Source organism: Sminthopsis crassicaudata, chromosome 1 (genome assembly GCF_048593235.1).
Source record: "Sminthopsis crassicaudata isolate SCR6 chromosome 1, ASM4859323v1, whole genome shotgun sequence".
Taxonomy (NCBI): domain Eukaryota; kingdom Metazoa; phylum Chordata; class Mammalia; order Dasyuromorphia; family Dasyuridae; genus Sminthopsis; species Sminthopsis crassicaudata.
Genome location: NC_133617.1, coordinates 439,484,402 through 439,509,520, shown reverse-complemented (window position 1 = coordinate 439,509,520; position 25,119 = coordinate 439,484,402). Strand labels below are relative to the sequence as shown.

At 36.0% G+C, this 25,119-nt stretch overlaps 1 long non-coding RNA gene across 1 annotated transcript in view; it reads right to left on the bottom strand.

The window, feature by feature from the left end:
- Window positions 1–24,858, bottom strand: part of LOC141550234 (uncharacterized) — a 197,469-nt gene extending 172,611 nt beyond the window's left edge. Inside the window, exon 1 of the long non-coding RNA XR_012484551.1 lies at window positions 24,579–24,858. This is a non-coding gene — a long non-coding RNA (uncharacterized LOC141550234). The remainder of the gene's footprint in view (window positions 1–24,578) is intronic.
- Between the last annotated feature and the right edge of the window lie 261 nt (window positions 24,859–25,119).

The window sequence follows — 25,119 nt, the reverse complement described above, 5'->3', positions numbered from 1 at the left end:
AAATGATCTACAGAAATGTGGGAATAGACTTGAAGAACCTGGCAATTACCTTCTGCTTCTACTTAGTCATAATAATTTCCAATATTTTTTCAGCAAAATTTCCCATGAAATTGACTGAATTGAAAAAATTATAATGAAGAAGTCTACAAGCCAGTTTCCTTTTCTGTGATTTTCTTTCAATGCTCAGTGTCAGTATATGTATGTATGTGCATATATATCTCACAAATTTTATACTACAGAATTTGTCTTTCCCTGCATTATCCCTAATAGTAATGGTGTAGGAAGAAAAGACAGTAAGGTTTTATGGAAAGAATCCTGGTTTTGAAATTAGATATCCTAGGTCTGAATCCAAGCTCTATCTGTAAAGGGTAAGGCATAAATCAATCATCCAGATCACAGATGAAATAATAAGATGCTAAGCCTTGGGACAAATAGGTGAGCAACAGATAGAATGCTAGGTCTAAAGTCAGGAAGATTTCTTCTTGAGTTCAAATGTGATTTCAGATACTTTATGAGCAATGTGAACCTGGGAAAGTCACTTAACCTTGTTTGCCTCAGTTTCCTCATCTGTAAAATTAGCTGGAAAAGAAAATGAAAAATGAGAGAGGAGGAAGAGGAGAAGAAGAAGAAAAGAGGACAAAAGATATATATTGTGATTGGCTAAGGTAATTCAGTTATATCCTATGGTTTCTAAATAAAACCAGTTCAAAAAAATCAGGCATTATTTAGGCATCTGGCAACTTGATGGAGGAATTCTGAAGAAAGGTAGCTTCTTAGATTCTCCAAGGAGTCCTGAATAAAAGCTATGCGATATTTTTAAGGAAAACTTCCACAATCAACCCCATAAAGATGGGAAAAAGGACTTCCAGAAATAAGAAGCTGTGAATGATCCCTTTGCCATATATTTCTCTAAGCCTGAGCCCACTTTACCCTAGATTCCACATATACTGAGGGTAAGGTATGCTACAGACTTTGGGAAGCAGGTAAAGGATGAGTAATATCAATTATTCTTATAATATCACTTTCACAAATATTTCTTTCTAAAAGTTAGTTGTCTGTCTAATGGATAATTAATAATCATGAAAGCCAGCACACTGGTAGGGGCCCATGATTTGTAGCAGTAAACCATCCTTAACATCCTAAGAGGAGTTTTAGTAATTATCTCCATGTGAATCCAACATACCAGTTCAAGTGCAAGATAGCAGTGTAGACCTCAGATTAATCACTTCAATTCTATGTGGTCTCAATCCTCAATCTCTAAGAAGAAAATTTTAGACTAGCTATTCTCTGATGTCCCTGCAGATCTAAATTCTGCAAATGATATTATGAATATTTTCCCAATGTTCTTTGGCACAATGAACAATAAATTTGGAATCAGAAAGGATCTTAGACATCATCTAGTCCAATCCCCTCATTTTACAGATAAGAAAACTACACTTTTCTCTTTGAAATGCCGGAGAAACTGAGGCTTCTGTATCATGCTACCTTTATTAGAAAAAGTCAAAATTAAAAACACAAATCCTAAGTATAACTTTTTTTTAACCCATAAAAGGTTAATTGCCATTAGGAGGGAGAAAAGATTATTTTGTAAATTATCTTTTCTAATTCAAATAAATAAACTTTATAAAGCTAGTTCAGCTATGCAGCATATATAAGCAAAGAGGTTTCCTTTACCACCACCAATCTTGAATGCCAAAGACATATAATCCCACTCATTTGTGGCTTTTCCCATCAATCTGTTGACAAAGCTAGTCTGCTTCAGTTTCTCCCTGGATAATTACTTTCATAGTCATTCTAGAGTTTCCTCCTCAGGACTAATGAGGTCATGTTAACAGAGTACTTTGAGCTTTCTAAGAAAAAAGGTGGCAAACAATTCAGAATTTTTTTTTCTCATTGTGTACTAAATACCCAACATGTTTTTGTTTAGACTCTTTCTTCAGACATGAAGGCTTCATGGAAGCATTACCACTAAGGACTGTCAACAATTTAGCACTTGCCAACAATTTAGCACCCTCCATATTAGAGAATTATCTATTGAAAATTGTGATTATTTGGTTTGGTGTATTACCCCACATTTTCTTCCTCAGAAACAAGTCTTATATTTTATCAAGCCCCTGGAATGTCAGTTATCTTTTAAAGTGAAAAAAAAGAAGAGATGGGTGAATTTTTAATAATCTATAGCTATTACTCTCCAAACTATTTATCTCAAGAAGGGTTTGAGAAAGAACTGAAAAAATCTTCTAAATAGGTAATGAACATCACAAGACTTACTTTAAAAAAAAAAAAAGTTCCCAAATAGTCTACAAATTGGAGATTGGGATTATCAAACTCTTCTTTTGAGACTCCTCTTATATAAATTTATCACTTTCATCGCACTAAAACAGACAATAAGCCTCTATTACAAAGAAATTCTGAGAAGCAGGAAAAGGAAGAGTGATAGAGAAAAACAGAAGAAAAAGGGAGGAAAATATAAGACAAAAAAAAAGATCTCAAGTATAATAATATCAGATCCCTTCCCTCCAGCCTGACCCTCCTTTTCCTTTGCCTTTAGATTCCACCCCCCTTCTATGACACTGATGAATCATCTCTTCCAAATTCAAAAACAAGCAAATTTTCATTAGTGAAAATTTCCTTCAAATACACAAACAAAACTCTTAATTCTCTATTCAACTCCCTGGGAAAAGCAAAGAAACCACAACTATAGCTAGGGGAAGACTTTTTAACTAACTTTTTAACTAACCAAAAAAAGATGTAAGAATATAAATGGACAATTTTGCTTGCATGAACAAGCAGCTAGATCTAAGACAAGCTTTTAAATGAAAGGGAAAAAAATTTTATAGTTAATCTCCAGTAAAACTCTAATGTCTAAATTATACAGGGAACTGATTTAAATATACAAACAAAAACCACTCTAAGGGATTAGTACAAGGATATGCACAAGAAGTTTTCAAGAGGAAAGGCAAACAACAACTATCTGAAAGAATTCAGCAAGTCACTGATGAGAAAAGAAAATTAAAACTCAAATTTTACTACAAATCCATTAGATTAGCAGATACCAATGATAATAATAATAATAATAATAATAAGACTAGAGGAGCTGAAATTCAAGTATTCTGAAAAAAATCATCTGGAATTATACTAAATTAAATAAATTTGGAATTATACTAAAATAAAAATGACTAAACTATACAAACTTTTAATTAACTGATACTATGACTGGACAAATACACCCAGTAAGTCAAATGATGGAAAATTATATAATTTTCCTGTCTTAAAATATGTATATATACATATGTGTGTGTGTGTATATATATATATATGTCCACATATATACATGTGCATAAATGTGCATGTATGTATATGTATATGTGTTTATGTGTTTAGGCCAGCACTTTTTATAATAGGAAAAACCTAGATAAAATATGGTACTCCAAAAGCTGAACAAATTATGATATATGAAGGTAAAGAAATATGATTGTGTGTAATGTTCTTCTCTAAATATAATGTTCTTTAGGAACAGGTTTCTTGGAGGGCTTCTAGAGGCAGCCTTAGTTTCAGTTCAGTTCAATAATCACCTCAAATGCATCCAGGAGTTAAAATCCAAATCCTTTATTGTTCCTTTTATTCTTGTCTCTTCTCCTGGGTTCTGGTTAGCTTTAATAGAGACTTATCTTTCTCCTTGGTTCCAAGAGTGCTTGCCTCTAGACCTTGGTCTCTTCCACCTTCAGCCTCTTATCCTCCCAATGGCTCCAGCCAGCACAAAGGTGGAAGTTGGAATGAATCTAACTCTGCCTCCAAGAGTGGGATTGTGGGCTTCTGACTTGTGAATCTCCAGAAATCCAAGAGTGGGATTGTCCTTTAGTGGACTTATGAACTCCTCCTCATATATGTTCTCTAAAGGTGTGAACTCCTTTAAAGGTGTAAACTAAGTACATAAGAATTAGCTCCTTGTTTCAAGTTCTGGCCCATAACAATTGTGCTTGAGAAAATGATCAATTATTATGCCAAAGGTCTTGATGGTGAAGAATGTCTCTCACCTTTCAGTACAGAAGTTGTGGATACAAGTACAGAATAAAATAGAATCACTGTATCATTCTACTTGTCTGACCTGATTTTTTTTTTTTAATAGGAAATGCATCTATATGGAAGGGAGAATAACTGGGAAATGACAAGTGTTTGTTTTTAAACAGCAAACAAAATATTAAAGAAAAAAACAATGCTTTGGAAATATACACCCTCTGATTGGATTCATCAGTTAGGTAAAAAGTTTTGAGAACTCAAAATTCATAGTATCATACATTTAGATGTAGAAGAAATCTTAGAGGTCATTTAATCCAATCCCATAATTTTATAAATGAATAATTGAATATTAGAAAGGTTAAATAACTTACTGAAGATTTCATTGGTAATAATTGTCAAAGCCAAGATTTGAACCCAAGTTCTCTGACTTCATATCTAGAATTTCATTCACTGTAAGTATACTGCCATTAGGTATCATTAGGTACCTTAGCCTATTTCCTCTTGAGTTACCATTTGACTTTATTCAGCTAGGTAGCGCAATGGATTGAGCAATGGATCTGGGGCTAGGAATATTTAAGTTTAAATCAAGCTTCAAACTCTACTTGTATGAGCCTGAACAAATTATTTAACCTCTGTCTCAGTTTCTTTATATAGAAAATGGAATAATGATAGCACTTATGTGTTAGTGAGGAATAAAGTGAGGTGGGGTTTTTTTTGTTTGTTTTTATGTTTAGCATAGTTTCTGGAACACAGTGGACACTTAATAAATGCTTGTTCCCTTCCTTTCTCCTTACTATCTAATCAGACTAGCAATCAGATAAGTTCATGATTTGCCTTAGGTTCATAATACTCCCCCTTTCCCATGCTGTGTTCCTTTAAAAAGAATTACACTTAAATCTTAATTTCTCTAAAAAGCACTTCCCAACTAAATTCTTGTCCACTTAACTTTCATTCTGCATCTATTTATTCTGTCTTTTTACATATATTATTAGTAATGCTCTTTTCACCATACTGTAAATACTAGCAATAAATTAAACACTTCACAAATTAATTTGTTTGTGACATTCAATTGACAAATTACTGGCAGAATATTCAAAATAAATTTCCATGACAGAAAAAAATGTCAATAACTACACAGCAAGCAGAGCTTTGATTTCTACATAAAAATAGCTTTAAAATATATTCCTTTTGCCAACATGGATCCCAGTTATCAAGAATGGTATACATATAAAGTACTCAACAACAACAAAAAAAAAAAACCTTGGCTAATTCTAAAGAAATAAGGTTAGCAATATGCTTTTCCGCCTGTCAGGTAGTCAGCAGGAAGACACATAATAGTGTAATTGTAGCTAGCTTCCACTTTCTGAGGAACATTTACAGTTAAAAAAGTTAAAACTATATAAAGGTAATCTATGAGGAGTACGTGCATAATAAGAATAATGAATCTATTTGCAGTATTTTTACCTTTTCCACATTGTAACAACTTGAATAGAAGACACAGAAAAGTATAATAAGTCAAATGAATATGATGAATGAAAGACACAGAAATATATAAATAAAATAATAAATAATAATAAATAAAATAATAATAATAAAATTAAAAGTTTATGGTATAATTGAGAGATGATAAAGATAATATAAGATAGACCCATACAAGTCAAAATTTAACTGGGAATGCACAATAGTATAATATAAGTGCCAAATAAGTTTTTAAAATAAGTGTCATTTGAGTTTAAAAGAGAGAAATGTAGTTGGTTATCCCTGTCATTCCTTCTTCCAATATCTCATCCATCTTTCAAAGTATAGAGTAAATGAAGAGAACATGTAACATTCTAAGACTAATTCTGAGAAATAAAAAGGAATTGGTTGTCACAGCAAAAAATATGACCACTACATTTTAGAGTTCAATAGATATGATAATATTGGGCTTCTATATGAAAATGCATATTTCTGGAATTCTAGGTAAGCATAGTTAGAGCTCACAGCCAAACACTATAAGGAAAGTTGGTTCAAGAAAGATGTAACAAGGGGCAGCTAGGTGGCACAGTGGATAGAGCACTAGCCCTGAATTCAGGAGGACCTGAGTTCAAATCTGGTCTCAGACACTTAATACTTCCTAGCTGTGTGACCCTGGGCAAGTCACTTAACCCCAGCCTCAGGGAAAACAAAACAAAACAAAAACAAAAAACAAACAAAAAAACTAAATCTCAGGATTCCTCACCATTGTATTTACCTTCAATAGTCATTCAGAAAATTCATTACATTCATTCATTCATTACAGAAAAGGCATTTATTAAGATAAAATAATAACTAAAAAACATACCTCCCCCATAAAACTTAGCATCCTCTCACACAAATACACAAAATATAAATCATACTTAGATACACAGGGAACATAGGTGGCCAAAGAAAGTCAACCCTACAAATTTACAAGGCAACTAGGTGGCACAGTATAGAGTGCTGATCTTGAAATTAGGAAGACATCTTCCTGAATTCAAATCTTGCCTCAGACACTTACTGACTCTTGACAAGTCACTTACCCAGGTTTGCCTCATCTTCCTCATCTGTAAAATGAGCTGGAAAAGGAAATGATAAAGCACTCCAGTACCTTTGCCAAGAAAACCCCAAATGGGATCACAAAAAGTTTAAAACGAATAATTAACTAAGAAAAATTCAAATAATATTCAAATAAGAAAATATCAAGAAAATTCAAATAAGAAAATATCCAAATATTCTCTTCTCTTACAGTATTCTCAAATTATGGGGTTGAGTGTCTCTCCTGGGTGAATAAGTCAGATTACCTGAGCCTTTTTATCTCCATAGCTTAACTCCTAAATGGCAGGGATAATTTCTCCTTGAATTCACAATTGATTCTATCCTCTCCTCTCAGGATATATTCCTACCTCTCTCTTATTCACTCTGCTAGATGCAGTATCCTGCATTGGATGAGCAGCTCTTTTGCAAGGTTTCTTAGAGAGAAAATAAACCTTTCTCTTCTTCCCTTACAGCTCTCTGCTACAGGTAAAGTAACCATATGCCATGAAATTGCTTCCTTTTTTTTCTTCAATGGCCTAAGCTCTCTATCTTTCAGAGCTAGCAAGCTTAGCTTCTCCAAAATTATCACAGTATGGCTAATCTTTAACTATTTATCAGCAAATTGCCCTTAATTAATTATATTCTCTTGGCCTATCCAAGAGCACTTAATGTCTTTCCAATTATTTAAATATGACTATTTTTGTGACAAGTGTTTCATAATTTTGCTCATATAATTCCTGACTTTCCTTTGGTAGATATATTCTCAAATATTTTATATTATCGACAGTTATTTTAAATGGAATTTCTCTTTGTTTCTCTTGCTCTTGGATCTTGTTGGTAATGTATAAAAATGATGAGGATTTATGTGGATTTATTTTGTATCCTGCAACTTTGCTAAAGTTCTGAATTATTTCTAATAGCTTTTTAGCAGAGTCTTTGGGGTTCTCTAAATATACCATCATGTCATCTGCAAAGAGTGATAGTTTGATTTCCTCATTTCCTACTCTAATTCCTTAAATCTCTTTCCCAGCTCTTATTGCCAAGGCTAGTATTTCTAGTACAATATTGAATAGTAATGGTGATCGTGGGCAACCTTGTTTCACTCCTGATCTTACAGGGAAAGGTTCCAGTTTATCGCCATTACATATGATGTTTACTGACAGTTATAAATATATGCTCCTGATTATTTTAAGGAACAGTCCATTTATTCCTATACTCTCAAGTGTTTTTAGTATGAATGAATGTTGGATTTTGTCAAATGCTTTTTCTGCTTCTATTGAGATAATCATATGGTTTTTGTTAATCTGGTTATTGATATGGTCCATTATGCTAATAGTTTTCCTAATATTGAACCAGTCCTGCATTTCTGGTATAAATCCTACTTTGTCACAGTGTATTATCCTGGGGATGATTTTCTGTAGTTTTTTTACTAATATTTTATTTAAGATTTTAGCATCATATTCATTAGGGAGATTGGTCTATAATTATCTTTCTCTGTTTTCAGCCTACCTGGTTTAGGTATCAGTACCATGTCTGTGTCATAAAAGGAATTTGGTAGGACTCCTTCAATCCCTATTTTTTCAAATAGTTTATATAGCATTGGAGTTAGTTCTTTAAATGTTTGGTAGAATTCAAATGTAAATCCATCTGGTCCTGGGGATTTTTTCTTAGGGAGTTGGTTACTAGCTTGTTCTATTTCTTTTTCTGAAATGGGACTATTTAGACTATTTACTTCTTCCTCTGTTAATATGAGCAAGCTATATTTTTGAAGGTATTCTTCCATTTCATTTAAGTCATCGAATTTATTGGCATAAAGTTGGGCAAAGTAGTTCCTAACTATTGTTCTAATTTCCTCTTCATTAGTGCTGAGTACTCCCTTTTCATTTTTAAGACTAACAATTTGCTTTTCCTCTTTCCTTTTTTTAATCAGATTTACTAAGGGTTTGTCTATTTTGTTGGTTTTTTCATAGAACCAACTCTTAGTTTTATTAATTAATTCAATAGTTTTTTTTTTTTTACTTTCAATTTTATTAATCTCACCTCTTATTTTTAGAATTTCAAGTTTTGTGTTCATCTGGGGGTTTTTAATTTGTTCCTTTTCTAGCATTTTTAGTTGTAATTGACCTTTTCTTTCTCTATTTTATGCACGTAGGCCTCTAGAGATATAAAACTTCTCCTTATTACTGCTTTGGCTGTATCCCACACATTTTAGTATGATGTCTCATTATTGTCATTTTCTTGGGTGAAGTTATTAATTATGTCTATGATTTGCTGTTTTACCCAATATTCTTTAGTATGAGATTATTTAGTTTCCAATTATTTTTTGGACTATTTTCCCCTGGCTTTTTATTGAATGTAATTTTCATTGTATTGTTGTCTGAAAAGGATACATTTACTATTTCTGCTTACTGCATTTGATTTTGAGGTTTTTATGTCCTAGTATATGATCAATTTTTGTATAGGTTCCATGAACTGCTGAGAAGAAAGGGTACTCCTTTCTGTCTCCATTTAGCTTTTGCCAAAGATCTATCATATCAAACTTTTCTAGTGTTCTATTTACCTCTTTGACTTCTTTCTTATTTATTTTGTGGTTTGATTTATCTAATTCTGAGAGTGCAAGTTCAGATCTCCCACTATTATAGTTTTGCTATCTATTTCTTCTTGCAGCTCTCTTAATTTCTCTTTTAAGAATTTAGATGCTGCACCACTTGGTGTGTATATGTTTAATATTGACACTGCTTCATTATCTATGATACCCTTTAGCAAGATATAATGCCCTTCCTTATCTCTTTTAATTAGATCAATTTTTGTTTTTGCTTGATCTGAGATGAGGATTGCTACCCCTGCTTTTTTGGCTTTGCTTTTTGGCATAGTAGATTCTGCTCCACCCTTTTACTTTTAGTTTGAATGTATCACCCTGTTTCAGGTGTGTTTCCTGTAAACAACATATAGTAGGATTCTGGCTTTTAATCCAGTCTGCTAACTGCTTTCTCTTTATGGGGGGGGGGGGGTTTACCCCATTCACATTTATAGTTAGAATGACAAATTCTATATTGCTTGCTATCTTGTTAACCTCTGCTTATGCTTTTCTCCTTTCCTTCCCTCTTATTCCCCTACCCAGTATTAAACTTCTGAACACCACTTGCTTTTTACAGCCCTCCCTTTTTACCACCTTAATATTCCTCCCCCGATTTTACCCCTTTTCCTCACAATTTCTGTATTCCCTTCCCCTTAGCTTACTCCTTCCCACTCACTTTTCAATGAAGTGGAAGAAGTTTCACCATAAATTGAATATGTCAATTGATACACACTATGTTCATCTCTCTCCTTTCTTTCTCTCAGATATAATAGGTTACCTTTGCCTCTTCATTTGCCACCACTTTACCCTTTTTTATGATATAATTTCCTTTCTACCTCTTGCTTCTAGGACAAATTATACATGTGTTCTTTACATATCTTTATGGCAGAAATATAGTTCTCAAGATTTCTTTTTACCTTTTTAGAAATCTCTTGAGTTCTGCACTTGAAGATCAAACATTTTGTGTAGATCTGGTTTTTTCATCTTGAATAGATGGAATTCATTTACTTCGTTAAATGTCCATCTTCTTCCCTGGAAAACGATGCTCATTTTTGCTGGGTAAGTCATTCTTGGTTACATACCAACTTCCTTAGCCTTTTGGAATATGATATTCCAGGCCCTTCGTTCCTTTATTGTGGATGCTGCTAGATCCTGGGTTATCCTTATTGTGGCTTCCATATCTGAATTGCTTTTTTCTAGCAGCTTGCAATATTTTTTCCTTTGTCTGGTGGTTCTTGAATTTGGCCAGTATATTTCTTGGTGTTTTGATTTCAGGGTCCCTTTCAGTAGGTGATTGATGAATTTTTTCAATGTCTATTTTACCCTCTGTTTCTAAACCATCTGGGTAGTTAGTTCTCTTTGATAATTTCCTGGAAAATAGTGTCCAGGCTCTTTTTTTTCCTCACATTTTTCAGGGAGTCCAATTATTCTCAAATTGTCTCTCCTGGATCTGTTTTCCAGGTCTGTTGTCTTTCCAATAGACATCCTTTTCAATTGCTTCGTTTTTCTGGTTTTGCTTGACTACCTCTTGGTTTCTCCTTGAGTCATTCATTTCTACTTGTTCAAGTCTAATTTTCAATGATGTATTTTCTTCACTCACTTTTTTTATATCATTTTGTAATTGTCCAATTGGGTTTTTATGTGAGTTTTTTTCTTCTATGGAATTTTTTTCCATTTCATCCACTTTATTTTTTTAGAGAGCTGTTTTCTTTTTCCAACTCACTAATTTTATTTCTCAATGATTTGTTTTCTTTATCCACTTTGTCTTTAAATGCCTGGGATGACTTCTCCAGACTCTCTTGCCACACTTCCCTTTCCTTTTCCCATTTCTCTTCTAGCTCTCTTGTGAGAGCCTTTTTGATTTCCTCTATGAGAGTCTTATGTATTGAGGACCAGATCATATCCCCCTTAGGGGATTCCTCTGGAGACTGCTTTTAGTCTCCTCAGTGTTTGAAGTCTGCTCTCTCTCCATACAGAAGCTGTCAATGGTTAGAGCCCTTTTAAAGTTTTTGTTCATTGTGTCAGCATGGGACTTGAAGAAAACAAATTGACAAGAGAAACAATTGGTCTGTTTCTGGGCGGGGGGGGGGATGGGGCTGGATGGTGTTACCAGGTTTTCTCTACATACTTCGGGAGACAGCAGTGAGGCACTAACAGGACAGTGATGGCTGAGCTGTGTCTGTGCTTGGAGGCTCTAAGAACATGCTGAGTCACTACGGGTGGGGGGTGGGGGTGGCCAGGTCCTGAGAGACGCTAGCTTTCCGGGGGTTTTATTCTTCAACTCTGGTGTTTACACCCTCTCTGCTGCTCCTGGCTTGCTGCCAAGATGGAACATCCACACTGGGGTAAAAGTCTTTTAGTAGAAATGGAAGAGATTGTACTCCTCCCCACTCTGGTCTGAGCTGTGTGAGCTGCCTGCTTTGCTCTCTCTGCTTGCCCTCAGTCTGTGCCCAGTCTGTTCATCTCCTCCCCCGAGGAAACACAGACCTTCTCTGGCGAATTTCAAGGATGTCTTCTGTTGGTGATTATTTGTGGGGTTTTTTTCCAGTCAAACATTAATTCTGAGGCTTGTCATGAAGTAAGTTCTGAGAGAAAATGCGGAGCTCAAGCAGCTATCTGCCTCCATGCCACCATCTTGGCCAGAAGTCTTTTTTTTAAATTGGTCAATATTTAAAGAAATTAATTCAGGCTATTTATTGGAAGGTAAAATAATGAAACAAATATTTTGAAGATGGGACTCATTGAAAAAGACCCTAAGAAAGTTGGGAAAACTGGGTGGGGGGATTGAGAAAGATTGAAGGCAAAAGGAATAGCAAAGGATAGCAGAGGATTAGATGAGTAGATAGTATTAAGGAACAATTAACATGAACTTGGACTTCAAGAGATGGTGGGACAAAGGAGGTGTGTTATGGTTCAAGAAATCATAAAAAGTCATACTGATTGAACTGAACAACAGGGAACTCTCAAGTGAGAAAACTCAGTACAGGTTTTCTGATACTTATAGTCTTACACAGTTATCCAGAGGACAAAGACTGACTTGTTACTTGTCTAGGCATTTGACAAAATCTTTTCTAATATCTTTATGAAAGAGACAGGAGACTATGGATTGGATGAGTACAGTACATTGTATCCAAAACTAGTTGCACCATAGAAGTTAATCTTGATCAATGAACTAGCATTAGAGTAGAACATCTCATAAAATAATAAAGGGCTTGCCCTTGACTCCTTAGCATTCAATATATTTATCAATGCTTATATCATACATGATATGCTTACCAAATCTGAGAAAGACATGGACTGGAGGCTGAAGGGGAAAAAGACAGATGTCTTGGATGACAGAAACAATATCCAGAAAGGTCTTAGCAGGTCAGGGCAGTAAGTTTAGTCAAATAAGATGAAAAAATTTAAGACTAATAAAAATTAAACTCCAGAAGTACTACATGAAAGGGATATGATTACAAAACAGTTTACTTGAAAAAAAAATGTGTTTTTAGTGAACAAGCAAACATGCAGCAGCATATATAAAAGGAGAGAAAATTACACCAGATTTAGAGTTTAAGAACATGAGTTCAAATTTAATGTTTTTCATTTATTATCTATGTGATTTATGCAAATCATTTTGTACTTTTGAGCATTCTTTTCTTTTTCTGTAAAATGAGGGAGTTAGACAAAAATGATCTTCATGGTCCTTTCCAGTTCTAAATCCCAAAATCCTATTGGTCCTAAAAAAAAAAAAAAAAGTCCTTCTTCAGACATAACATAACAGACATAACAATCTTCAGGTGGCATAACCATGGACAAAAGTACCATTTCCTCATCTATAAAATGAGGGGGTTGGACTTGATGACTTCTAAGGTTAATTCTAGCTCTGAGTCCTCAAAGTAGGAGTTTTATACTGGAAAAAACAAGATTTGATGGGATATTAGGATGGAGAGAAGGAAAAGCTAATAGGTATCTTGAAATATTTGAAGTTTTCATATTTCAAGGTCTTCCAAGTCATGCTCCAATTGACTGACTCACAAGTCTTTCCTTTTCTCTACCTCACCTTTTATAATCCTTTTAAGCGTCTTGCTATTAAAACATAAGCTGCTTGAATACAGGAAGTATCCCCAGCATTTAAAACAATGTCTAGCATATTATTAAGTATTTATGTTTTAAACTATATTTTCAGACTTGTTTTATTTCGTCCTAAAGTCTATAAATAAGAGCGAAGGATGGAAGATGGAGAAATAAGAAAAAAAGGGTTAAGAGAATTAGAGTGAGTATGAGGGGGAAAAGTAGAAATGGCAGGTGCAAGAATATGGAATTCTGCTGAAAGGGAGTACCAAGGCCACCTTGACCCTTGATGCACAATAAGTTTTCTGCCACATTGCAGAAATGCTCTTGTTGAGCAAGGAGCATTGATTTGTGATCGTGGGAACAAGTGTAAGCCAAGGGTCACAGCCAGTGGCTACATGAACAGGGATGCCAGAACAGGGCCTTTTGCCTGAGAGGGAGCTGCTGAATTGCTGGATTAGCTCTCCTCCCATTGGTAGATACCATGCATACGCAAAGCCGATGAGCTGCTTCTCTGAATGGTGATTAGAATTGCCTACTATCCATGTGCTGATCATGCTTGCAAAATGTATATCAACAGGGCTGTATGGCATAATAAACTGGAGCTCTTTTCATACCCTATGAGTCTCCATCTCATTCATCTCGCCTCTGAGATCAAAGGGCTCATATGCCATATGCTCTTAAAAGACAGCACAACTTGCAAGGGGAGAGGAGGGAGCAAAGGAGAGGGGAGAGAGAGAAGAGAGTAGGGGAAAAAAAAATCTTTCTAATAATCAGAGCCATACAAAAGTCAGTGGTTTGTCTTAATAGGTAATCATTTCCTTATTACTAAGAGTGTTTAAATAAAGGCTATATAACCACTTATTGGAAAAATTGTAGAGAGTATTCTTGCTTAGATGTGTGTTGGATTAAAAGACCACTAAAGTCCCTTCAAACATCAAGAGTCAATGGTTCATTTCAAAAAGTCTACTTAAACTTTTTTTGCAATTTCAAATCAGATTTTCCCCTGAAAATTTTTCAGGTTTAAATTCATAGATTTCACCCATTCGTCTATATTATTACTCTAAAAAGCACTACTAAAACTGACAAAATCCATCAAATAGACATATGGCGTCAAATTTTCTTACTATCACCACCACCACCCCCTCCCCACAAACATACACATATCCCACTTCCTAATGTCTTACTTAATGTATCTCCACATATAAGGAATTTCAAATGTGACTCTATAATGAACTATATTTGGCATTATAACTGTAGTTTTAATTAGCAAGAAGACTAGGAATATGAAACTATATATTGAAAACAATCTCATAATGAGCTTCTGCTTTAAGACCTGCTCTAATACTTTACTGTAGCATGAAGACAATAGTCAATTTTCAAAAGTATGCTGGCAGAACAAGCTCTAACAGGTCTCACCAAATTAGAAAGACTCCAAATATGGGCTAAAAAATGTATTGTAAAAGAGGATTCCGAGGAAATGGAGTAGGTCAGAAGTTTTGACTCTCCAAATTTCCTCCACAAAAAAAAAAAAGACAGGTAGCCTCACCCTTAGAAAATTTCATCTCATGATAAATTTGGGGTTCTGATGGCTGAAAAGAAGACTGAAGGATAGTCCACAGTTGAGGAATGTCTAGCACAATTGTGCTGACTGGATGATCCTCAGGAGGGAATATAGCAGAAGGAGCTATTCAATTCAGTGGCATAGGGACAGGGAACTTACTGGCTGTATGCACATATAACAAAGCAGAGTCTGTTTAGATTTCAGTCCAGGGAAGAGAGGACAATAGGAGTTTGCAGCCTCCAGAGGAACCACAAGAAGTAAGTTCATTTGGAAGACATTGTGAACCAGTTCTCTAGCCATGACTTAGGAGTAGAGAGGAGAGTACAAAGTTAAACCCCAGGGTAGATTTCAGAAAATAACAATAAGGACCTGAGGCATTGGGCATTATTCTCCATGTCTAAAGACTACAATTTAATCATACCAATAGCTGTTAAAAACAAAATAAAATAAAAATCAGCATACAAAAGAGAAAGAATCTAACTATAGATAGCTACCATGGGGATAGAGAAAAGATAGGGGTCCATATTCAGAAAAAGACAATGGAGTTAAAAAAGCACTCCTACTTCAATAACAAATGTCAATCTGTCTCAAGCACAAAAAAGATTTCTTGGAAGACATTAAAAGGGATTTTAAAATTAAATGAGAGATTAAGAAAAAATTGGAGGTGGGGGAATGAGCAATCCAAGCTAATGTATTCTGAGAGACACGAAAGTAATAAAACAAAATAAAAAGAATGAAAAAATAGAAGAGAATGCAAAGCAGCTTACACACACACACACAAAAAAAAAGTTTATTTGGAGAATAAATTGAGGAAAAATGATATAAAATAGTCAGATGACCTGAAAATTACGACTTTAAAAAAAAATCAGAAAGATTGAAATTTATTGCTTTTCATTGCATCTTCTCTGTACATGACAGTATTTTCCCCTTTCCATATTTTATACTTGTTTAAAATGAATATTAAGGGGGCAGCTAGGTGGCTCAGTGGCTAGAGCACCAGCATTGAATTCAGGAAGACCCGAGTTCAAATCTGGTCTCAGACACTTAACAATTCCTAGTTATGTGACCCTGGGCAAGTCACTTAACCCCAGCCTCAGGGGAAAAAAAAATAATAATGAATAAAATGAAATAAATATTAAAATGGGAAATAAAAAAGTTTCGTTTTGCTGATGTACTATACCAGCCACTAACCCACGTTTATGAGAAAGATTATATGTTATTATTCCCATTTTATAGATGAGGTATCTAAAACAGAGAAGTAATGTTTATGCCCAAAAAAGGAAAGGTCAAAATAGGGATTTGAAATCAGTTCTCTTTATTCCAAACCCAGGGCTCTTTCTGTTATACCTACTAAATCTGGAAAGACTCAATTACTAGAAGGTTTACCACTAGAGAGAGAGAGACAGACATAAATTTACTTTTTCCCCAAAACTTACTAAATCATGGAATTACTTACTAAAGCAGAGAAGACTTATGATTTGCCTCAGAAGAAGGAGTGGCCATGGAATCATAGATCCTTTGAAGTAAATTTGAAATGAAATCAAACACACATTAAGAAACATGATTGAAGTTAAGTACATTACAAATTTCCTTAGGAAAAATGGATAAGTAATTCCATATGTATCCTGAACCAGGTGTTATTTTCCCACTTCCAGAGAGACAGAGAAACAAAGGAAGAGACACATAGAGGGGGAGAGGGGAGAGAGCTCAAAGGAGAGAGGTGGGGGAAGAGAGAGGGGGGAAAGAGAGAGGGGGAGAAAGGGGGGAAAGAGAGAGGGGGAGAGAGGGGGGAAAGAGAGGGGGAAAGAGGGGAGGAAAGAAGGGGGAGAAAGAGACAGGGGGGAAGAGAGAGGGGGGAAAGAGACAGGGAGGAAGAGAGAGGGGGGGAAGAGACAGGGGGGAAGAGAGAGGGGGGGAAGAGATGGGGGGAAGAGAGAGGGGGGAAGAGACAGAGGGGGGAAGAGACAGAGGGGGGAAGAGACAGAGGGGGGAAGAGACAGAGGGGGGAAGAGACAGAGGGGGGAAGAGAGAGGGGGGAAGAGAGAGGGGGGAAGAGACAGAGAGGGAGGAAGAGAGAGGGGGGAAGAGAGAGAGGGGGAAGAGAGAGGGGGGGAAAAGAGAGGGGGGAAGAGAGAGGGGGAGAAGAGAGAGGGGGGAAGAGACAGAGAGGGGGAAGAGAGAGAGAAGAGAGAGGGGGGAAGAGATAGAGAGGGGGGAAGAGAGAGGGGGAAGAGAGAGGGGGAGACACGGGGAAGAGAGAGGGGGAGACACGGGGAAGAGAGAGGGGGAGACACAGGGAAGAGAGAGGGGGAGACACGGGGAAGACAGGGAGGGGAGGGAAGACAGGGGGAGGAGAGAGGGGGAGACAAGGGGAAGAGAGAGGGGGAGACAAGGGGAAGAGAGAGGGGGAGACAAGAGGAAGAGAGAGGGGGAGACAAGGGGAAGAGAGAGGGGGAGACAAGGGGAAGAGAGGGGGGAGACAAGGGGAAGAGAGGGGGGAGACACGGGGAAGAGAGAGGGGGAGACACGGGGAAGAGAGAGGGGGAGACATGGGGGAAGAGAGAGGGGGAGACACGGGGAAGAGAGAGGGGGAGACACGGGGAAGAGAGAGGGGGAGACACGGGGAAGAGAGAGGGGGAGACACGGGGAAGAGAGAGGGGGAGACACGGGGAAGAGAGAGGGGGAGACACGGGGAAGAGAGAGGGGGAGACACGGGGAAGAGAGAGGGGGAGACACGGGGAAGAGAGAGGGGGAGACATGGGGGAAGACAGGGAGGGGAGGGAAGACAGGGGGAGGAGACAGAGGGGGAAAAGGGGGAGGAGAGGGAGAGACAAAAAGAATGAGAAAACATATTAGGAATATCAACTGTCTGCTTCCATAAGCCATAGCCAAATACTTGAAAACTTGCTCTATTACCCATAATTTACAGATGATTCTTATCTACATAAAGATACCATAGAAGCAATTAAGTTATGTTATCAAAATTAGCTCCATAGGCCACATAAAGTCAGTTTTTCATGCCAGCTTATTTGCATAAGATTTTTAAATTATTATATTCTAAAAATCCCAAATTTTACATAAATTAATTTTTATCAAAAAAGGGGACAATGTAATTTGAACCCAAATCACAGAATGTAATCATTAGAATTTGTATCCCTAAAAAGACTGACACAATTGTTTGATTTCCAAAGAGACAATCCCTTCATCAACAACAACAAAAGGCAACAAAACATCTATAATATATAGAAAAAAAGGCTAATTAAATCTAGTCTGATAACACAATCTTGATAAATTTTCATTTAAAGTTTAGATGAAACATAGTTACATTGCATTCCCCAGGTCTGTTAAATTTCTTTACTGCTACAAATCTGCTCACAAAAATCAGTCATTATTTCAAGTAAAACTCAATTCACATTTTTTCCCCTCATCAGAGAGAAATAAAATCTGTCCATGACAACTTAAACCAAGTCCTAAATCCACTTTCAACATTTCCCTTCCCCCTCAAAAAAAAACTATCACAGATGCATTCCAAAGAAATATTACCAGTCCTTCCTCATAAATCTTCTATGACACTTCACCCATTTCAGAACCCAGGGGAAAATTTGCTTACTAGCCTTCCACCATTCACCATCTGTTCAATAAACCTTTTTCTGCATGTTTTCCAAAATGTCTCAGACTTCAATGCTACTTTACTCCCTAGACTTAATTTCATTCAGACTCTAGAATTATCTATGTTAGAAAAGCTAAGGGTAGAGTGACAACTGAATGGGCATTACCTAAAAAGAGTGAATTTAACTGCTGATTTCATTTTTTAAAAGATATCTGCCTCCAACCATTCTGAAAAATAATTTCGATTTTTTTTCAAGAAACTAATATGTCCATACTCTTTGACCCAGAGATTTCATTCACTCCTTGGCATATACCCCAAGAAGACCAATGATAGAAGGGTTTCAAATAGAGCCCTATAGAATAGTAAAATTCTTAAAGCAACACCTTATAGTACCAGCAAATTGAAAACAAAATAGGTGCTCATTAATTGAGGAATGGTTAAACTATAGTACATAAATGTAATGTTACATTGCACCATAAGAAATAATGAATGTTAACTGGAAATTGAGTGGATGCCCATTAACTGGAGAATGGTAGAATAAGTTATGGTATATTAATATTATGGATTATTATTGTTCTATAAGAAACAATCAGCAGGATGATTTCAAAGAGGCCTGGAGAGACTTATAGGAACTGATGCCAAGTGAAATGAGCAGAACCAGAAGATCATTGTACATGGCAACAGCAAGATTATATATTATATGATGATCAATTCTGATGCACGTGGCTCTTCTCAACAATGAGATGATTCAGATCAGTTTCAATGATCTTGTGATGAAGAAAGCCATCTACACCCAAAGAGAAGACTGTGGGAACTCAATATGGATCACAACATAGCATTTTCACTTCTTTTGTTGTTGTTTGCTTGAATTTTATTTTCTCTCTCATTTTTCTTCCTTTTTGGTCAGATTTTCTTGTGCAGCAAGATAACTGTACAAATATGTATGCCTATATTTGATTTACATGTATTTTTACCATGTTTAACATATATTGGATTACTTGCCATCTAGGGAAGGAGGTAGGAGAAAAGAGGGAAATTGGAACACCAGGTTTTGCAAGGGTCAATGTTGAAAAATTATCCTTGCACATGTTTTGAAAAGAAAAAGAAAAGAAAAAAATAGTGAATATGATATTCACTACAGATAAACTGAGGAAATATATCAACTGATACAAAGTGATGTAAGCAAGACAAGGAAAATAATTATCTATAATGATGGAAATGTAAAAAGAAGAAACAATAACAACAACAAAAAAAACAATTGAACACTTTGTAATTATAATGAGTAAGCTTGGGTAAGTAAGAAGAGATGAATTTCCTTTCTTCTCTCTCATAGGCAAGCACTGTGAGTTGATATGGTTTTGCTGAATTGCACCTCCCTTTTAATACTTAGTTTTGAAAATGACACTTTGTGAGAATTATATTTTTAGAAATGAAAGTAATGTAAAAACAAATGATACGTTTTAAGGGAGGTCACCTGACCCAATAAAGAACTGAATTTCTTTTGTCAGGAAAACCTAGGTTTTTGATACATACTGTCTTGTAATATGGGGTAAATCAGTTTACCCATTAGTCCCCCCTCTCCTGAAATTCTCTAAAATTAGTGAATTTAATAATGGCTGTGGAGCTCTATGGGCTTCTTCATCAAGATCTTCTTACACCAGTAAAATCAAAGTTCTAGAAGATTCCCTCATCACCGCCTAATTTAAAAAACAAAAACAAAAACAAAAAAAACTCTCAAATCTGTACTATAAAAGGTGGATATAGTGGGAAGAAAAAACAAACGAACACAGGGGGAAAAGTGATCAAGAATAATTCTTACAATTACTTTAAAGAAACCCCAAATTTCCCTAAAGAACTTTAACTTTACATAGTATAACAAAGTTTGTAACCCATTAAAATCATGCTAACATTCCAGATACTTCAAGAGAGCACATTTTAATATTGGGTGCCTTACTTTATTTCTCTCCTCCTACACACAGTGTACAGGAAAACTTTTCAAGACGATTTGCTTTTGCTGATCAAATAATATACACAAATCTCGTCCAACAGTTTGGGGCAAGATTTACCCAGAATATTTTTCATTAGCCCTAACCCAAACACAGGCTAAAGCTACACCTTAATCATATTCTGTTTATTTTAATTGGGGGGATGGGAAAGATTGAGGAGGAAAAGGAGAAGTATTGATGAGGAATTATAGGAGAATATGATTATTATCAACACTCTGTAATGGCATATTCCTTACCAATATTTCACTTATTTGTTCATCATCTTAGGAGCCTCTGGGCACAGGCTGAAAAGGATGAATATATATTATGCATTTAGAAATTGGCTCAAGTAAATTCTGTTAAATAACTCATATCTAAATAATCAGGCAGCACAGAGTTCATTATTCTTAGGCCAGGTCATTAATACTGATATCACAGGGACAACTTCATATTTTAAACCATTTATGTGGTTAGTGTATTAATTGAATGCACTCATTCTAATTAATTTTCTTAGAATCAAAGCATTGGACGAAATCTCAGAAGTCATCCAGTCCAACAAACCTGAATCTGAATCTTCTCTATATTATATGGTTATAGGCAAAAGTTTAAACTTGGAAAATATCCTGTGAAAAGAATACTATTCCAGGAAGCTTATTCTCCATTTGGCCTGCTGATGATCAATTCCCTATAATGCTCCCCTCTCAAAAGCTATTTCATTATTTCTTCTGAATACTTTCAACTTCCTTAACTACTTCCATTCCCTGTCTCCATTTCTTTACCCCAGTCATTAAAAACCCCTTGTAATCTATTTTTAGATACCACCACATTTCAAAATGTTACCAGTCTTTCCTCTGTCCATATGCCCCTTGACCTCTCTGCAGCTTTTGCTCTTGTTGGTCACTCTTCCTCCTATACTTTCCTTCTTTAACCTCCATGATTTCATTCTCTCAATCTTCCCACCTTCTCAGTCTTCTTTGCTGAATCATCCATCTCCTTTCTTTTAAGCTTCCAGGCCTCCATTTTCTCTTTACTCCCCTCTTTGGTAATCTCAACCATTTGAAATGATTCAATTATATTCATGAAAATGGCTCCAAAAGTTATCTATCTCTTGTTAGAATTTTATTCCCACATTGAGAACTGCTAGCTAGGCAACTCTAAATATGTATCCACTAGATATCCAAATAATGATCAAAAGGAAACTCTTCTTATAACCTACTCCTCTCTTCTCTAAGCTTCCCTATTTCTGTGAAGGGCACCACCACCTTAGTCATTACATTCATGACCTCACCATCTTTGTCCCAATAACCAATTAAACATATTGTAGTGATCCTACCTCCAAATCATCTCTCACATTTATCACCTCTGCTCTCCCAGCCACCCTAGCTAAGGCCCTCATCTCTCACTTGGACTGTTGTATTGACCTTCTAATTGGTTTCCCTGTTGCCATTCTCTCCTTCTCTTTAAGCTATCCTCTATATAGTTGGGAAAACAATCTCAATAAAGCATAGGTTTCAGTATGTCATTTCTCTCCTCACATTTCTATATTTATCCCATCCTGTTCACAATCTAGCTCTTATTTCCAGTCAGACTGAGCTAGGTACTCTTTAAATTCAACATTCCATCTCTCTCATCTATGAATTTGTTCAAGCTTTACTCTCTTCCCTTCCAACTCCATACTTGGAAATATATTGCCCTCTTTAATAAAATGTTTAAAAATGTCCATTAAATTGAATTAACTATGCCTTTTTGCAATGTCCAACAATTGCCCCTAGCTTCACTCTCGGAAACCAGGAAGAATAATTACCTAAGCTCTTTTAAGTATTTGAAGGCAACTATCATGTCCCACTGGAGTGCAACTTCCATTCTTCAAGCTATACATTCCTCCTCCTTTCTATTGTCCCTACTATGGTATAGCACTTAATCCTCACACTATTTGGGTCCCTTCCTAAATGATTTTAAACAGAATTGAATGCCATCCTCTGGATGTGGCCTATTCAGAACAAAATTCAATAGGAGAATTTTATCTCCCTTGTTGTGAAAACAACTTCTCTTAATTAAGTCTAAAAATCACCTTAGTTGCTGCTGTTGTTGCACCCCTTTTAACTCCTAAAAATCTCTTGTATAGGAACTATTTGCTGGCCAGGTCTTCTATGTTCTATATTTTTGTAGTACGTTTTTTGAATTCACAAATAGGATTTTCAACATTCAACCCAATTCAAATTCATCTTATTGGATTCTGCTTGTCAATCTAGTTTGTCAAAATCTTTTTGGATCCTGCCTTCTAGTGTCTTCAACATTCTTACAATGCTTCATGACATCTACAAATCTGATAAACATTCCATCTAATGGAATTGAACTTCAAAAAAACATTGAATTCCACAAAGCCAAAGACTGTTACATCTCCAGAACGGTCTGATCCAGTTCTCAATTTGCTTTAGTTGTCCTGACTTCTTCCTGAAACTCAAAGATACCAAGCCATTAACAGTTCCCTAATCTACTAGCATAGAAATCTCATTTAAAAAAAAAAAAGACAGTGATGTTAGGTTAGAATGGCCCAATTACAGCTTCCTTTTTTGCAATGCTAATTCATCAGTTCTTTAAATAAAATGTACTTGAATTTGGCTAAGAATCAAAGTCAAATTCAAAACCAATAAAGTCTTCACCTTTTTCTATGCATTTAAAATTGAGACCTTTATTGGATTAGATTTTTAATTTACATATGAGAAAAACTAAAGTACCAAAAAACAAGTTGAATTCCCATTACAAATTCCCATTACAAAGCAAATCAATAGTAAAATTGAAAACTTTGTTTGCTTCGGATTAGGTTACAAAGTAAAGAGATTGAAATTGATGTGTGAACTTTAACATCTTTAGGGGTTTTTAACAAATGAAACTGTTTAGTTAGAAACTATTTTTGGTAGTTTATCAGATTTCAGTCCTTAGTGCATATTTAATTTTAGATAAAGTACTAAAAGTCTGCAGTACAAACTATTCCTAGAGTAACTCTCAAAATTGTCTCTTTCCTAGGCATATTTTCCCCTAGGAAAATGAGAGTTGTTTTTGAATTTAACTTATATAAAACTATCTGACCAGTAATAGAAAGATATGTAAGTTTTAAAAGCTGATTTAATGATTCTAACCTCTTCTCTCACTAACATGTTATGTTCTATTTTCATCTCAAAACTGAATTTTTACTGTATTCTCTAAAATCTACCATTATTCAAGTATTTAAATCATACCTTAATTATATAGGGCATTAAAAATAATTGGTGGGGAGAGAGGGGGGGGGGAGGAGAAAAGTCAGAAAATAAATGGCAAAAGGAACAGCTCCTGCCAGACAACTGAACATACAGTAAGGAAGAATAGCCACATTCAATTTAAGATCTATGAAATTAAAACCTCATAATCTTCATCAGCTCCAAAATGAATATTCTGGCTTCATTAAGGTAAGTAAATGTCCTCTCAGTCTCTACTGAGCAATTAGGTATGTTATTCATAATACCCCCTTCCTGACATGATTTTAAAAAATAATAATAAAAAATAAGGTACTCTACAAACCCCACATAAGTGACTATGTTTTTAAAAGTTTCAACTATTACTTGTTTCCAGAAAACTCAATGCTTAGCTTAGTAAGAATTGCACCACTCTTTTTAATTAAACTCTCAAAGATCTTCTCGATAATAGAATCTCTTTTCTATGAAAGGCTTGCAGGATGCGTTGTCCTTTAAAACGCTAGTACTTTGCTTGTGAGCCACAGCTGAGCAGGACAAGTCACACGGAAGAAAGAAGTTAAGGGAAATCAGGAGAGAACAAAAATTTTAATAGGGCTCTTCCCAAACTCATTTTATTTGTAAAGCCTTGTAATTGAATGTAGCAAAGTATGTCGGGCACAAATCTATCTGCTCCCCCTTTCAATAAAAGGTTAAGTTTTTAATTACAGCACCTCCAACCATCATTTTATGCAATTAGCAATTAACTAAAATCTTTGATGAGAGAATGCATAGCTAGCAATTACCTTCCTCCATACCAGCCTGAGTTATTTTAGTCTTTTTTCTATTACAGAGAACAAACCACATGCTCACAGAAACTCAAAGACATTTATTTTTAGTAAATTGCCATTCCAAAATGTACTTTTAACAGGCATCTTCTTCCCCATGCAAGATTAGACCAAATGGACTGTTCCCTTTTTCTCCATCACCCAAAACGTGGGAGCACAAGAAGGCTACCTACCATACTACTTGCACTAAGCACTCTTGTGGGTCGGGGAGAGCGCCTGGAAGATGAAGGAAAGGAAGGTAGAAGGATGCTTGCTGATCCATAAAACAGTAGGTAAAACCCAGCAGTCACCTGTATGGAAGCTGTATGGGCAGCTGTATGGAAGCCCGGCAGAAGGTATGGTGGTGGTGGTGGTCAGGAGAATGACTGAAGCTGCCCTCTGTAATTACTACCGGTAGCTGGTTTTGGCCACGGCACGTCTGAACAGTCAGAAGGGTACAGTAATTACTGTATGGAGAGCACAGCAGCTGCGGTGGCGGCGGCGGCGGCAGCAGGTTCCCTGGATCAGGAAATTAGGACAGGCACGGGGGATTGGAGGCTGGAGCAGCGCGCGAGCCAACCAGCAGCCACTCAGGGCCCCAGTGAATCACGAGCGGACAAGGGGAGCAGTTCGGGCCCGGCAGCTGGAGCAGCAGCCACCACAGACACGCATGCACACACGCACACACATACATATTTGCGCATACATACACAGGGTTTAGGCACCCGGTTGGCG